The 18,582-nt window shown below is 35.2% G+C and overlaps 1 protein-coding gene across 1 annotated transcript in view; it reads left to right on the plus strand.

The window, feature by feature from the left end:
- LOC111050664 (calcium/calmodulin-dependent 3',5'-cyclic nucleotide phosphodiesterase 1) overlaps positions 1-18,582 on the plus strand; it is a 753,503-nt gene that overhangs the window by 141,508 nt on the left and 593,413 nt on the right. The gene's annotated exons all lie outside the window — the stretch shown is intronic.

The raw sequence follows: 18,582 nt of genomic DNA on the forward strand, positions 1-18,582 counted from the left end.
TGAATGAAAACCTCCAGTAAGAAAAATTTGAAGTCATTCATCCTCTCAAATGTTGCCAAATTAAATCTATTCATTCTTTCTACGAGTATCCCTTCTCGTAGTATCGAATGAGAGTTCTCTATCTGCAAACCGGTATGCCCTTACATTATGGAGCATTCTGGAAGATCTAGGAGTTCAAAAGTGATGAATTTGTAAAAAACATTGATGATAAATATTGTATAAATCGTAAGAGATGTCGATGGGACTTGGAAGTTATGCACATTTTTTAGAAAAAGACTTACAAAGTTGCTCGAGGAAAATAAAGATAAATATTGTATATGACCTTAGCACACAACTATCACCTGCCTAAAGTATGTGGATATGTGTATATATTTTTTTCCTGAATTGAGAGTGCACTCCTATAGGATTAAAGATGTTGAACTGGAAAGATGCTCTCCTGATTCTATGTAGGCCTAATATACAGTAGTCTACACAGACAAAGATATCAAGGATTTTGAGAGAAATAATATTAGGCCTATACTCTAATTGATGTTTTCACGTTTTTAATTCTTTATTCAATGATCGATTCATCAAATTTATTAGCATTAAGTAATTGAATTACAAGAGAGCCAGGGATATTTTTTTATCTTCAATAAGAGAGCAACAGGTATTTGATGTGCAGGCTCTTACAAAATCGATCATTCTGAAAGATCCAGCCGTCCAAAAGTATTGAATTTCTAAAAAAATTGAAAATAAATACTTTATAAATCGTGAGGAATCTCGATGGGACTTGAAAATTATGTGCTTTTTGAGAAAAATACTTACAAAGTTACTCAATTTAACATTAAAAAGATAGCATAGACACCAGAAAATTCTCCGAATTTAAAAATAATCTATTGTTTTCACACTTCTCTTGATTTTAACAGCTTGTGACTTTATCATCTCCAATCTTCTCCTGAATAATAAATATACTGTTCACGGGTTGTTCGTCTGACGCCTGCGTGCAATGTGAGTGGGCGTAGTTGATTGCGCGGAGTACATTGTAGTGTATTTTGACTGTCAGAAAGCGCCTGATTATATATTATCTGCATAGTAGATCAATGTAAAATTATAAGTTACAGATTACTATACTATTTGTTGTCTAAAGCGATTTCTTTGGAAACAGGAGCATGTGATGTTTGCTGATCTCATGTTCATGTACGGTACTCAAGTAGAGGCACCAGAAAATTCTCCGAATTTGAGAATAGGCTATTGTTTTCTCCTTCTAAACATTTTTATCCTCTCCAATTTGCTCATAGCGAGCGAAGTGTTGAGTTTAATTTATAAAGTTCAACAGCAAAGACATTTTCACAAACTTGTGGGTTGCACAATTCAATTTCCTGACAATTCCCGTGGCTAGTGCAGAACGTAGTTTTAGCAAAGTCAAACCTATTAAAATGTATTTGCGCTCTACAATGGCACAAGAAAGGCTCAATATTCACTCGCGATACTCTCGACTGAAAATGAAATTACAAGAAACTGGATTTTGGAGAGAATTTAAAATCGTTTATCTATGCCAAATCAAGGAGAATACATTTTTGTGTTCAAGTTTTGAGTTTTATTAATGTACAGTTCCTATTGAAAAGACAAGACAATTTATAACCATCCTAAAACGAAATATCACAGTGTCAAAGACGCAAAACTGCTGACAGTGCTGACTGTATGTAGACTAGTTGTTCTGTGAACATTAGACCTAGCGCTCAGTAAGTTACATTGACCTGTTGATATTTTTCCTCAAAAATTAATAAATAATTTATCAAAATTAGAAAAAATCCTAAATATACATAGAGCTTTCTGTCCTATCGTACCGTGACTTGTCGTCCCGGAATGTGAGTGTGAGCGCCATTATCGAGTCTGGCTGCCGTCGATACGCCAATCCAATCAACCCATCAGAAAACATTCTGTGTTCACGTGTTTGCGAAAAATCGATGTGAAAAAACTACCATAATGCTGATTTCCTACAAACTTCATTTCTGACTTTTCATGATTTTAGAAATCAATTTCTTTTCAATAATATTTGTTATTTGTAATCATCAGATTGAAAAAGAAAAATTAAAAAAAAAAAATGTTTTCTAACAATAACTCCAAACACACAATTTCTCCCCGGATTGTGGGTTGGAAGTGTACACACCATTTCTCCCCGGTTTGTGCAGTGAAAGTGTACATACATTTCTCCCCGGTTTGTGCAGTGAAAGTGTACACACATTTCTTCCCATTTTGTAGGTTTAATGCGTAATTCTTTTTTCAAGTTAACAGAAAACAAATGTTTCAATTGTATAAAAAACATATTAATATACCTTCTAAAACAAAAATTGAGTCTCCAACATGTGTGTCAATGTGTGTAAATCAGCCTCCCCGCATTGTATGTTCATTTCTCACCTCCCCGTTTGTGGCCTTGTTCCAGTATGTGTGTATGTGTGTGTGTGTGTGGTGTGTGTGTGGTGTGTGTGTGGTGTGTGTGTGTGTGTGTTGTGTGTGTGTGTGTGTGTGTGGTGTGTGTGTGTGTGTGTGTGTGTGTGTGTGTGTGTGTGTGTGGTGTGTGTGTGTGTGTGGTGTGTGTGTGTGTGTGTGTATGTGTGTGTGTATGACACACATTGTGACTTGAATCTTAGACCTCACTTCGCTCGGTCAATAATTAGTTTATTCCACTTTGTATATTGCGACTGTAAATATAATTAAAGTAGTTAGTGAGAGATCCGTGATGCTATTAAGCTGGTCGAAATTGAATAAAAAATAAAAAGAATGAAGCTGTGCACTCCATAGATATTTGCATGATATAATTATACACATCTCAAGAGCTCAACCCAAATGAAATGGATTATGGAATAATAACAATAGAGAGGAAGCCAAAGACCGTAACTGTCCTGTTACAGTTATTTCGTAAGTCAAACAAAATCAAAATCATTCATAGTCCTAATGTCGTTACAAAAATACAATTTGTTTAACAACGTCAAGTACAATTACAATATTATAAATACTTATAAGATCAATATAAAACATAGAAATTACTATAGTAATTGAAAACAATGAATTTTTCTGTACGTCCATAGAACAGTAATGACAGTAAACTGTACTGTTATGACAGTAAACTTGAGGATTTAACCTTTTTTACAGAAAAAGCTGTGTAAACAACGCTTTTTTGAAAACTCGACCCCCAAAAATTAGTTTATAGAGATATTGAGTCAATTAACAGTACACGTTCTTGAACAGTCTACTGTTACATGGAAAGTGAATCTCCAATGTACACTCCAGTGTCTCCAGTGTACAACTTGCCATGCTAATCGCGTTCCTTTGACCCTCTAAATTCTGCCAACATCACATCAAAAAGTTCCCATATTTTTGCGCCACTCTGTATTTCATATTTCAAGATTGTCCTTCCATATCTTGCATATGGAAAAGTTATGGTCGATTTGAAGGAGACTCTTCAAGTCCTCAATAAAATGAATAAAGTCTAGGAAGATCATTCCAGCAATTTTATCCAATTCAATTATATAGAACTTCATAATCAATTAATTAAACGCTCTCATTAAATATAATTCTGAATCAACCAATTGAATTCTTCGCCTTGTGAAAAAAAATATTCACTATCATTTGGATAAGACGCTATAGGCAGCCCTGCAAATTTGAATCTTTAAATCTTAGCCTCACAAAATAAGTGTTGCAGCCGAAACTTGTGTTAAGAACTGGTTTTCTCCCCGCTTTGTAAGTTAAACTAAACACACAATTTCTCCCCGGATTGTGGGTTGGAAGTGTACACACCATTTCTCCCCGGTTTGTGCAGTGAAAGTGTACATACATTTCTCCCCGGTTTGTGCAGTGAAAGTGTACACACATTTCTTCCCATTTTGTAGGTTTAATGCGTAATTCTTTTTTCAAGTTAACAGAAAACAAATGTTTCAATTGTATAAAGAACATATTAATATACCTTCTAAAACAAAAATTGAGTCTCCAACATGTGTGTCAATGTGTGTGAATCAGCCTCCCCGCATTGTATGTTCATTTCTCACCTCCCCGTTTGTGGCCTTGTTCCAGTATGTGTGTGTGTGTGTGTGTGTGTGTGTGTGTGTGTGGTGTGTGTGTGTGGTGTGTGTGTGTGTGTGTGTGTGTGTGTGGTGTGTGTGTGTGTGTGTGTGTGTGTGTGTTGTGTGTGTGTGTGTGTGGTGTGTGTGTGTGTGTGTGTGGTGTGTGTGTGTGTGTGTGTTGTGTGTGTGTGTGTGTTGTGTGTGTGTGTGTGGTGTGGTGTGTGTGTGTGTGTATGAGTGTATGTGCATCTTGGATCTCATCTCCCAATCAACGGAATGACTTGAAATTTGGAACGTAAGGTCCTCACAATATAAGGATCCGACACAAACAATTTCGATCAAATGCGATTTAAGATGGCGGCTAAAATGACAAAAATGTTGTCAAAAACAGGGTTTTTAGCGATTTTCTCAAAAACGGCTCCAACGATTTTGATTAAAGTTATATCTGAGATAGTCATCAATAAGCTCTATCAACTGCCACTAGCCCCATATCTGTAAAAATTTCAGGAGCTCCGCCCCATCTATGCAAAGTTTGATTTTAGATTCTCAGTTATCAGGCTTCAGATACGATTTAAACAAAACATTTCGAGTGGAATAGATTGAGCATGAGAATCTCTACAATTAATGTTCAGTAACATTTTCACCTAAAATTGAAAATAAGCTCGAAATTCGAGAAAATGTGATTATCCAATTGCAAACTTTTGATTCTATTAAATGATTCACTATGAAGAGATAGCAGACCTCGTGTGTCTCCAGCGTTATTGCCCTGTCACCAGCTGGCTCAAATCTTTGAATAGTAGACTTGAGATGCGCGGTAACACTAGCGTCAGGTGATCAATTTTCATAATGGCAAGGAAAGTTGTGTGAGTGCGCTACACCAGATTTTTGAATGGTTAGTATTGTAGTCCACTAGACAGCTGATTTATGATGAATAATATTGTATAGTCTGATTTTGACGGTAATATTGGTGTTCGAATAAAACTCATTTTCCTTTTGTATTATCTTTAAAATGCAAAATTAAAAAAAAAACCCTATATGTATACGTCGACGCGAAATTGAAAAAGGACATACCTTTAAATTTTTATGAAAATTTATTGCTGCATTTCGCTGTAAATGCGCAACATATAAACATTTGAAGATAAAGAGAAATGCCAAACCGTCGACTTGAATCTTAGACCTCACTTCGCTCAGTCAATTATTAGTTTATTTCACAATTAGTTTATTGTGACTGTAAATATAATAACAAGTAGTGAATGAGAGATCCGTGATGCTATTAAGCTGGACAAAATTGAATTAAAAATAAAAAGAATGAAGCTGTGCACTCCATAGCTATTTGCATGATATGTACACATCTCAAGAGCTCAACCCAAATGAAATGGATTATGGAATAATAACAATAGAGAGGAAGCCAATGACCGTTACCGTCCTGTTACAGTTATTTCGTAAGTCAAACGAAATCAAAATCATTCATTGTCCTAATGTCGTTACAAAAATACAATTTGTTTAACAACGTCAAGTACAATTACAATATTATAAATAATTATAAGATCAATTTAAAACATAGAAATCACTATAGTAACTGAATTGAAAACAATAAATTTTTCTGTACATCCATAAACTGTTATGACAGTAAACTTTTTATTTATTCAGGTCTATTTATTTAATTGAGGATTCAACCTTTTTTATAGGAAAAGTCACACAGCATTTCCTGTAAAAAAGGTTAAATCCTCAAGTTTAAAGCCTTAAAGCCTCTATATGTTGTTGTAATTTTTCTATTGATGTAAATAAATAAATAAATAAAAAGTTTACTGTCATAACAGTTCTATGCTTTTTTGAAAACTCGACCTCCAAAAATTAGTCTATAGAGATATTATATTGAGTCAATTAACAGTACACGTTCTTGAATGGTCTACTGTTACATGGATAGTGAATCTCCAATGTACATTCCAGTGTCTCCAGTGTACAACTTGCCATGCTAATCGCGTTTCTTTGACCCTCTTAATTCTGCCAACATCACATCAAAAAGTTCCCATATTTTCGCGCCACTCTGTATTTCATATTTCAAGATGGTCCTTCCATATCTTGCATATGGAAGAGTTACGGTCGATTTCAAGGAGACTCTTCAAGTACTCAATAGAATGAATGAAGTCTAGAAAGATCATTACAGCAATTTTATTCAATTCAATTATTTAGAACTTCATAATCAATTGGTTAAACGCTCTCATTTGATATTATTCCAAATCAACCAATTGAATTCATCGACTTGTGAAAAAAAATATTCACTATCATTTGAATAAGATGCTATAGGCGGCCCTGCAAATTTAAATCTTAGCCTCGCAAAATAAGTGTTGGAGCAAAACTTGTGTTAAGAACCGGGTTTCTGCCCGCTTTGTAAGTTGAATACAATCAAATAAGTAAGTGAAATACAATACACACAATTTCTCCCCGGATTGTGGGTTGGAAGTGTACACACCATTTCTCCCCGGTTTGTGCAGTGAAAGTGTACACACATTTCCCCCTGGTTTGTGCAGTGAAAGTGTACACACATTTCCCCCCATTTTGTAGGTTTGATGCGTAATTGTTTTTCAAGTTAAATGAAAAAACATGTTACGATTGTATTAAAAACATCTGGCGGAAATGGGGAATCTAGCTTTGTAGAACATTTGATAACAAGTAATCACAAGTTCACAGTTAAGGAAAATGTTGAGTTTCTGCATGTTAATAAAAAAGGCAGATCTTTGAATATTCTAGAGGCTTTAGAAATGACAAGAGTAATTAAGGAAAATTCCCAGTATAGTTTGAATGACCAGATTCACTACGAATTTAGTCTTATCATAAAATTGTAAGCATACATTAGTCAATAGTTTTTCCATTTACATATTTGTCTTATTATCTTTCACACTTGTTTTTTTGGTTCTTATTTTGTACTGAAAGTAAATTTTATTATCATTGTGAATATGTTGCTTAAGCCGCCATTTTGTCACACCTTTGAGTGGGAGGAGACTGTCTAGCTAGGCCAATGGCAGGCGTTCATGCCCTCGACCAATAGCAGTACTAGTATACTACTAGTATAAATTCTGCTGCTCTTGTATTTAGTTCTAGATTATCAGAGATTGACAATGGTGTAATAACCGAAACCAGTCTTTCTAATATTATCAATAAATCAGTGGTTTTTTGACAATTTCTTAGACTTTTTCATTCAATATTTGATTTTACTGCCTAGGAGCAGTCGTGAATCTTATTATAATTATGATTCAAACTAGTAGTTCTATGAACAGTAGACCTCGCGCAGTTATAAACCACAGCCTATTCTTATACTGTTCATCAGATTAAATCCTGTCTGTATGTCGTGTCGGCGGGATATCGGTGTGAAAACGGCTAATAGCTGTTGAGGTTGGTTATCAAAAATGCAAACATCAAAAGCTAATCTGCTTCTAGACATACTGGCAACAGGTCAGCCCGAGTTCAGAACAGAGAAAGGTAGAGAGAAGAAAGAATCAGTGGATTGGCTGCTTTCACACTTGTGGATTAGTGAAACGAAAAGTAAGCGATAGGCTATGCCAAAAATTCCAGAATAAGAGATCCATGGATACCAGAGTCAACAAATTCAAATAAAATAAATTTGGAATTTCATTTTCAATTGCATCAAACAAAAGCAAAAATAACCTGATCACTGCTAATTTGATAACTGTCAACGGGAAATATTAATTGCCAATAAAAATAAAGTCGAGGTCAACTCTTAAGCCCCGCCCAATATTCCACAAAGTTCGCTGCAATTAGTCTACTATTCTACAGAGCACTTCAAACACATCAATTGATTATTCAAATGATTTGACTCAATAATTTGCATGCCAAGTTGTGACCTAATCTCAAAAACGATTATAAAAATTTTGTTAGAATTTACATTATGAATATTTCACAAAAATCTCATCTTTTAATTCCCGTAGCGAAGCACGGATGCCCTGCTAGTTCGTTATAGATTTTTTAAGCTTTTTTACTCCAGAGCGAAGTTCGGTCCATCGATATCTGGTTATCATTAACAACAATAGAAAATTGAAGATAGGATAAACGAGGATCACTTGGATCACAGCTATCTACTGAAGGATGCTGCGGTGGAAACAGGAAAGTGACATATATGGCCTCCTCCTATTGGCCTCCTATCATTTCCACTGACTTTACAACGTGAATCTCACTAGCCCATATATATGAATGTCAAGATTCCACTTGAATCAATATCTCTCATTTCATATGGATGACATTTCCTGGAGAAGTTTAATCATTAATTTGACACTGTGACTAGCTGATTGGATTTCAAAATGAAAGATCTTGCATTGATGCGGTGTTTACATTAAAAATGGTAATTGAGAAGCGCAGAGAGTAAAATCATGTAACCCACATGGCCTTTGTAGACTGGAAGAAAACATTCGATAATGTGGATAGGGAGCTACTCTGGAACAAATGGATACCCCAAACATTTAATCAGTACCAAAAAAACATAGTACCACAATACTCCCATAAAAATAACATTGAAAAATGGGAAAATGTCCAAACAAATACTGACAAATGAAGGAGTGGAACAGTGCTGACCAATTTAACCCGACCTCTTCAATATTAAATTTATGTTGATGAGCTCAAGCAAGTGTGGCAGCAAAACGTTGGCAAGGGTATTCTTATTCAAAGGTATTACTTATACCCCAACACATATAATTTATAGTGGGGTGTATATTTATTCATTGAAGTTATCATTTATTCATTGTTGAAACACCGCTGATTTATGTAGTTACATTACAATACTATATTATCAATATTCTAATGTTCCATTCAATCTTTATTCTAATGTTTCATCACAATCTTCATTGTAATTAATAAGTTTTCATAATATGTGAAATATGTGAAATATTCCTCTTACCCGCACCTATATGAACCATTCGATGTTTGCGGATGACATAGTGATCATATAGGACAAGCTGCGAATTGCAATGCATAAGCTCAACATAATAAGCAACTATTTCAATATGAAAATCTCGGCAATTGAAATCATTGAATAGTAGATTTGAGATGCGCGGGAACACTAGCGTCACGTGATCAATTTTCATAACTGCAAGGAAAGTTGTGTGAGTGCGCCACACCAGATTTTTTCTGAATTTTTCAACATCATACCCTGATAAAAGCCACTGAAAAAGCATCGCTGACTCAAGCGATGTATACTCAAAATACAAGAGTATAGAGATTAGAGGTGTGAGTGTAACATGTGCTGAGCAATTTTTCATCTCAACTTGAAGCAAGCTAGCCAAAGCCGAAGCGGCAGCGGCGCTAGAAGATATATAAACCTCCATATATATGCAAGTGATTGATCAATGGAACTTGGAAGAATGGCGTGCTAGAAAGGTGCCACGTTTCAACCTGTGGAAGAAGTTTGAGCTTTTCTCAACCTCCTTTCTCCTCGATTAATGGATACAACGTGTTTGTCCACAATCTTCAACTTAATAACTACTTCATATTGAACTGTAAATGGATTTTTATAGTCTTTGTAATCTTTCTTGTTCTGCTGTATCACATCTCACAATAGCTAACCGCAAGAGAGTAGTCCGATGGAAATTGGAACAGATGAGGGCAACGTTGCCAATTAAGAGTTGATAAACGTTGTCCACAGGTGATTATAAATTAGTTATCAATATTAAATTAAATACACCTGACGAATTGGCGAATTGGCAACGTCCATGAGTTCCGGCTGCTGAGTTGTGAGGGGCGGACTCATCTGCTACAATATCCATCGGACTATTTCCGTGCAGTTGACTCTAGTTATTAGCTCGCCAAGAATTAGAATATCTATGAATCTGAAGAATGTGTACACTCATACATAGTATATCACATCATTGAGCTAAGACACCTCTGAAGTAGTTTGACAGTAATAGGCAATAAGAAATATTACCATAGAGAAAAGATAGCGTAAGTTTGTATCAGTTATCTCTGATACTCTGCATGAAATGATATAAATAGTATTTAGCTGCGTACAGATATACGCGCCTCCAACCAGCTCCGCGCACACTCCGCCCTCGTTCCGCCATAGCTCAACAATCGCTCCGCTCCCGATCTGCAGTCGCACCGATCATGAACGTTATGGGAGATGTTAGCTTTTCTAGTGTTCCACTCTTGCTTCCCGGTCGATCATCAATCGTTCTGTTCGAGTGACGTTCGGTTGGTATTGCGTAAGTGATAAATTACATAGTTATATTGAATAATTTATGTGCTATTGGGTCTGTTGATTCAATTCTATTCTAGGAGGTTCGAAATGAAACGTCTTCCATGCAACTGGCTTCCAAAAACAATTTTTTTCCAGGATATTCATCGGTCAGTACAAAACTGTTCCAGTAGGTCAATATGAATACATGATCAATCCGATAGTCTATCAAGATTCAAAATCAGGAGTTACTCATAAATAATTATATCGATCAAAAAACACTCTGGACGGAGGTAATCACTCTTTCTAAGTGGTCAGTGATATCAACAAAGCTGGAACTTATCTCTATTTCGAAGAATGTGAAGCAGTGACGGTTGAGATAAGGTTGGGGGTGAGCTCCGTTCAATTGATTTTTATCTGGGACTACAGCTCTTCTACTCAATTAATTCTCTCTAATGGGTTGCCAGAGGAAAGGCTCAACCACTACAGTTGCAGTCTATGACTGTGCTGTGTATTGTCGTCCACATTGCCGAGTCGACAATATCTCCCCAACCGAATGGGCGGCCCTGTTTGTTACACCAACAGAAGATGACCGTTTCTACTGCTAGAAGCTCTCTTGAAAATTCTGATGATAAATAATTTGGATCATAGTGAGGATTGGTTAAAGCCAATGAAGCTCACATTTCAGTGCACTTTAATATTATACAGGATCATCGGTATCATCGACCATGAGTTATCTGAACTTTCTGAGTTCCACATAAATATGACTTGCTTGAATTTTGTCCAATATGCTAGAATGATCAGAAGTGGGAATGATTACAAAATTATTGAATGGTGATGTTTCGATTATACAGGAATGAAATGACAATATGCTGGTTCGGCTGACTGAGAAACTTGTGATAAATGTAGTTTGTGTAGAAACGTTAGTTAGGAGAGTGAAGAGAATGATTATTCTTAGTTCAATATTCAGGATAATGGAATATTATTGGTGCTCTTGAATGTTGAAATGAATTATTATCTTGGGATTAGGCCTATTATCATGGATCATATTCGGGTGAAGAGATCTAAATAATTACTGAACACCAATAAGATCCGTAGAATTCAATACTTGGGACACATAATGACAAATGTGTCCAGATACTCTCTGCTGCAGCTCATCATGCAGAGGAAGATAGATGAAATGAGAGGACAAGGAAGACAAGGATATCCTGGTTACTTAACCTTAGGGAATGGACCGCAAAGACATCTTTTGAAATTTTCCGAATTGCTTTCAACAGAGTCAGACTTGCCCTGCTGGTTGCCAAAGTCCGAAACAGATAGCGCACTACAAGAAGAAGAAGATCTTGAGAACCCGTTCTACATGAAAAATTCGAGTGTATCATTCAATTATCTGGGAAAAGATTCTCCACGAAATTCTCTCACACGCTCCATATCTTTTGTGTGAGTATTTCACAGAATGATTTCCACACCACCAACTTTCGAAATTTACTCCTGCATAAAATTGAGAGATAGAACCTCCAGTTATTGGCTATTTCTCACTAAGAAATCTGCTCCACTCATAGTCTATTGTTTTTCTCTAACGTTCTCCCCATTATGTATATTCAAGGCAAAACCGAATTGAGAAATCACCGCTTGAATTTCGAATTCCTCTACAAGAGTATGTATGGGCATTTCTGAGCAGTCTAACTCCAAATTGGGGCGGAAGAGTGGTGCTGGTACATAACAAGAGAATCGCACGTCTCAGGATCCGAAAGGAATTTGCAATAAAAGGAGGGCTTGCCTCGTCTTTAATACAAGTCGATTATGGGCTGCGACGTGGGTGAACGGTCAGAGGGGGGTGGCGGTGGCTGGAGGGGGGTGTCTGTTGGTGGCATCGTACTTTACGGCACGGCTCCTTTCAAATTCCAGCCACCGTCGGTCTTCCATTGTGCAGAAGAATTATTTAAGTCACAAACCCCCCCTCCCGTCACTCTTCCTGAAAGGGGGTGGTGGTATGTGCCAAATTGGAATTCACCAACTCCATTGAGAGGAATAGATTAGTCGGAAGATCAGAAAGTCGGGCTCGGAAAACAATTCAATAACAAATGAGACTGTCGAGTGTTTCCAGTCACCGCATCATTAAACTTCAGAAATGAATTGACGTTTCCCGAAAACAAGGCCAACTTTGAGATTTTCATCAATGTCACTTGATTCCCCATTGTTCTGTACCACTCCATTCGAATTGGGCTTTGCCTGAAATACCATTTCCTTCATAATTGTCAGATGCCTGCCAAGTGCTATTTCGATTCATTTCCCTCAGTACATGCTTCTTCAACATATTTTTTTTTTTTGAAAATTTCTCCAATGCAGCTCCAATTCGAATCAATACACATTCATCAAATAATATCAGCTGGGAAAGAAGAGTACATTATTTTGAAAAAATTTTGTCTACTGTGATGTACCCAATGATTGTACAGCCCCTGAATTATAAATTAGATTATTTATAGGCCGTTACATGAGCAAAATAAATTCCATCACTGGGAAAGAACCATAATCTTATCTAAGGCAGATAAACGACAGTTATCTGACCTATAAAGGCTGAAACTAATAAATCAGTAATGATTATTATATATCTTTCAGAATCTTATTCACTAAAAATCCATATGTATGTGTGATGTTTATTGTTTTGATCGGTAATTCAATATTTGAAAGTTAGAATTGAATCAATATATAACCCCAAACAGACAAAAGCTAACTTGTCAACAACTAGCCAATTGAGAAGGCAGTTTGATTAATAATTACTCGCAACAGCTATATTTATAATATTATTTTTTTACTTTTCATATTATAATTTCTATGCCGAATGGGCCTAAATATTTATTTATGAGCTGTCATGAAGCTATATTTATTATAGATATGAAATACGAATTAGCTTATATGTGATGATTGAGGATCGACATTCTAACACATAAAAAACTATGTAAACAAAAGAGATATATTTATTTATTATTATGATTAATATTATTACAAGCATGTGTATTGTTATATGTTTTCATACTTCTACTTCATATTTTATAAAATTATGTCTATGTTCTACAAATCATTGGCTATTCTTGAAGTTATTCAACAAATGTATACCGTGATAGATGAATCTATATCATCTATTTTTCTATTTCTATGGAACCTAATAATAATTTAGAACAACTTACAATAAGGAATTTTACGCATTTAAAAGCTTTAAAGTTGGATACATTCCCACCACCCATTTGGCGTATTGTTTACGTCACAGAATCTGATCAATCCCGAATTAGTATGTAAATTTGGCGAGATTAATTTCTAAGAAGAAACTCAGGTGGAAATTAGAATAAGAGGACTCGTGGCCATTTTTTGGAAATCACCAGTGGGAGACAGACCTGGTCCACATACTTAATTGTTCAAAAGCTTTAATTCCTGTTTTAATTTAATTCAATATTTGTCTTTTCTGTTTTAAAAGTTGTTCTAAAGTTCCTATAGTAATCTGTGATATTAATTTTTGCGATTTCATTTGAATAAACCCTAAAATTTCAATAGTGAGGTCTGTTAGACGTTTTTTGCCATGCGTGAAGGATCCAGCCGGAACGATATATTCTACGGCCGAATATACTTCGAATACAAAAACGGAAACAAAAGTCTACGTAAGTTATTCGAACATATAAAAGGGGATCCCCGCTCATCTACGAAAATTATACAGCGTATAAATTCATCAATTTGGGAAAAGTCATGACTATAGATTTAAGGGTATAAAGTTATCATAAATGATTTTTATTTCATTAAGTAAATTTTAATATTCACGCTGTACTTAGCTGAAAGGTCTATTTCCTCAGGTGAAACCCCACCCTGAAAATATTTCTATCTATTCATTTATTCTATTTTTTAATTATAATTTTGTATTAGCCTACTTGGCCTATTTCCAAGGGCCCTTTCCAAAACCCATGTCATTCTAATCAATTAGAAATAATTAAATTTTCATACAGTATCTATCATTTGAAGATTCAAATTTTCTATCATTTATTAATTATTCACTCCTTATCAGTTGGAAATTATATTTTGTGAAATCTGTTCATCTATCTATTCAATCTTTTGCTTTCTGAGAATATTTACCAGAATATATTTATCTTATCTTTTCACCGCTCTGAATTAATTTTATTACACCTCCAAATTCGTACTTTCTCGACTGACACATATCGATCGTGCAGGACACGACCTGTTTTGCAGTAGTCAGATATTATCGAGTATCCTACTTATTATTAGTACATTATTTCTTCTGGTGCTAGATGGTAGTCGATATTCATATAAAATAATAAAACATTTTATTGGAGATATCCTCCCAAATCAAATAAAAATCGACTGCCATCAACCTACCGCATTGAGGTGTATTGGATCCAGCATTCACAACCAGTTAACGCCACAAGGAGAGGTAAAAGGTCGCATAGACAACATCAGAATTAAACTCGGTACTCGAAGTATTTACTATTTTGGTTCTTGGCATTTTGCAATCTTATAACCTATAGTATTTATCAGAGACCTGGCTCGCATGAATTTGCTATTTTGTCTGTTGTCTTGTGCGGTCTAATATTTCTTCCAACTGTAACACAGGTACTAGAACCTAAGTATAGTGGTTATTATTTGGAGAGGGAACTCACTCAGAAATTTATATCTCTGTCTGATCCTAGCGACACCATTGATCATAGTAGGCAGATTCAAACTGAACTGCATTTTATTACTGAATTAGATTTAATTTCAATCCACTACATTCCCACCTGTAGCGATAAGTTGGAAATTTACAGTCACTACTTCGGCTACCCTTGTAGACCGCCAACCTATCAATTTAGCAAATTACTTTTTCAAACCAATTTCGTCTACACACTGTTCACTCTGCCTGGACCCTCTGAACTCAGTGACGTCCATGCTCCAACAAAATGAATGAAAGTCAACCTAACCTATAACTACGAAGTACAGATTCATAACCTCAAATTTCCAACTGTTCATTTGGTTTTTTGATTCAATTACTCTAGTTATTGTTATTCTTTTAGTGCACATTCATGCCCCTCCACGGAGCAATATGTGACACGTGCCGTCGCAACGTGGGGCATTAAACACTGAGAAACATTACTCATGGTTTATGATTATAATTTTGGTTTTTTGTTTAATGACTCCAAGTTTATAATTATCAATTTTTTGTGTCCCCTCCTTGGAGCTACCCCGTGACACTACTAAATTTACAAATGATCACACAGTCCTTCAAACTGTATTTTCTGTGAAACAATATAATATCAGAAACTACGAATAGCTGCAGGTATATTAAAGATACAATAATGGAAAGTTGAGAGTAGTGAGGTACTCAATAATATAACCTTTTTTACAATATTTTTCAAGCTATACAAGTCGTGCACTATTTACATACATTATACAGAGCCCAATCCAATAATATTAGTTAATCATTTGTTCTAAATATCTTGTTGAAAAAATTTCAATGAACCTGAATTCATGATACTTGCACATCTAATCATTATGAGAGAGTGATTATTCCTGGTACCAATATAATAATAATTTATTAAACTAGAAAGTTTGATGGACTTATATGATACTCTCCAGTTCAGTTGAGACTTCCATGAACTTGTCTCTCTATTGGAACCAGATGAAGAGTTTTCTGTCTTTCCAAAGTAAGATGGTTGTTTATTCCGACCTGACTGGAAATAAATTATTCAGGAACGACTTCTGCAAAACAAACTTTCGTTCTTCACCGGGAAGTTTTTCCTGCACTCAACCGGTAGAAGTGTTTGAACTCTTCAGTCTGGCTCACGACTATTCCTTTTCGATGAATTTTTATGATGATTCCCCAGGATAAAAACATGAACTCAAGTGGAGGAAGATGAGCCCTGAAGCATAAGAAAATGATGGTTTTCTCACCTTCTGTTGAAATAAAAATTGGAAATTTCGATAGTAATAATGCATTCGGTTCAAGGTGATTTGGTTCTAGATTTTATAACGGTGCATTTTTAAACACCTCACATTTATTTGTAAAAAGTATTGCAAGGTCTCATTGAAAGAAACCAGGAATATTATCATCAGTTATATTATCAGTCGAATAATAGAGATAAGATAATAACTCTAAATACTATGATTATTAGCAACAATATGTGAATGAAAGTCATTTTTCAATTATTTATTAAAAATGAAAGTGAAGAATTGAGGTTAGGTTCTTTGGTAATAGCGCCTGTCGGCAACATCAACAACGGTCGAGCCGTATATCTGAAATTCAGTCAGATACCTTCCAGCAAAATAATTGCAAGCATACAGTATTTCATTTAAAAATCGAAACTTAGGAAATTCAAACCCAGTCTGCGCTTATAGAATAATATAATTATATTAACCATACTGCGCGAATGATTAGCGAGCATAAAGAAAATCTACTGCGCATGTGCAGATGGTTAGCGAGCAAAAAAGTAGATTCTCCTCAGAAATAAGCTGTTTTACGAGGAGAATTGAGTATGTAAATTCTTTCTTTACGCGCATTTGTAGAAAAAAATTCTCTAATATTTCATTTGCTCTACCGACTACTGCCAGCTGGGCGTATGTACATCTAAAGGTGCTTACAGATTTACGCGCCGCACACATGAGCAATTCACTCTTAATCAGCTGATGCCAAGCTTTTTATATCTGTATCATACCGTTTCTGTAAAAATACAGATATAGTAAGCTGATTAAAAGTGAATTGCTCATGTTCACGGCGCGTATATCTGTATGCACCTTTATATGGTGTTGCACTTTAAAATGCACTTGGGCTGAGTTAAGAAAATTCTGCGCCCAATTAAATCGATAATATTACTATAGTAACCAGCTTGATCTTCCAACAATTTTTACTTTCCTTGCCCTATTACCATTGATGGGTAAGGAGAGTATTGCTTTCCGAAGAAAATTAAGGTACCCCAATTTCCAAATTTCCATACGTTTCAAGGTCCCATGAGTTCAAAAAAGTGGTTTTTGGGTATTGGTCTGTAAGTGTGTGTGTGTGTGTGTTGTGTGTGTGTGTGTGTGTGTGTGTGTGTGTGTGTACACGATATCTCATCTCCCAATTAACGGAATGACTTGAAATTTGAAACATAAAGTCCTTACAATATATGGATCCGACACGAACAATTTCGATCTGATGCAATTCAAGATGGCGGATAAAATAGTGAAAATGTTGTCAAAAACAGGGTTTTTTGCGATTTTCTCGAAAACAGCTCCAACGATTTTGATTAAATTTATACCTAGAATAGTCATTGATAAGCTTTATCAACTGCCACAAGTCTCATATCTGTAAAAATTTCAGGAGCTCCGCCCCATCTATGCAGAGTTTGATTTTAGATTCCCAATTATTAGGCTTTAGATACAATTTAAACAAAAAATTCCAAGTGGAAAAGATTGAGCATGAAAATCTCTTCAATTAATGTTCAGTAACATTTCCACCTTAAATTGAAAATAAGCTCGAAATTCGAGAAAATGTTATTATTATTCAATTACAAACTTTTAGTAACTGTTGACTCTATTAAAACATTCACTATGAAGAGTTAGCAAACTTCGTGTGTCTCCAGCCTTATTGTCCTATCACCAGCTGGCTTGGATCTTTGAATAGTAGACTTGAGATGCACGGGAACACTAGCGTCAGGTGATAAATTTTCATAACGGCAAGGAAAGTTGTGTGAGTGCGCCACACCAGATTTTTTTCATATTTTAAAACGTAGAGGAATATATTTTCAACATTTCCATCCATGAATTAGTGACATGATTCGTTACAATCACAATATTCTCAACATTTTTGCGTGCCACTCTATAATTCAAGTCACCCAATATATTCAATAACTCAAGTTATACAATTTTAATGTGTATTGAACTTGGAGTATCGAGCTGAATATTATGTTACAAGCCTATTAAATAGATAGATAAAGTCAAATAAAACGAATACTTTTGGAAGATTAATTACAGTTTTTATCGTCTGTTACAACAATATACTTACGAATACAATCAATTACCAGAAATAAGAACCACGAAGTTACATTAGGCCGAATCAAATGAGAGGCAATTCTCATTTGAGAAACCACCAGATGTAATTACTGTTTGAAACTCTAATTTTCCCTTAAAATGAAGAAAAGTAATGTAGTCAAAATTTCTTTCAAGTTGCAAGCATATAAACTGAATGATTGTAAAATTATTGTTCTCCTTCTCATCTCATTCAATCAAGTCAATTTCAATAGTTCCACATCTCAACAATTTGATCTATGATTAACAATGGAATATGAATAATAATTCAAACACAGTTAGCACAATTTTTTACTTGAATTTGGAAGCAAAAATGAAAGA

The sequence above is a fragment of the Nilaparvata lugens genome, chromosome 3 (genome assembly GCF_014356525.2).
Source record: "Nilaparvata lugens isolate BPH chromosome 3, ASM1435652v1, whole genome shotgun sequence".
Taxonomy (NCBI): Eukaryota; Metazoa; Arthropoda; class Insecta; order Hemiptera; family Delphacidae; genus Nilaparvata; species Nilaparvata lugens.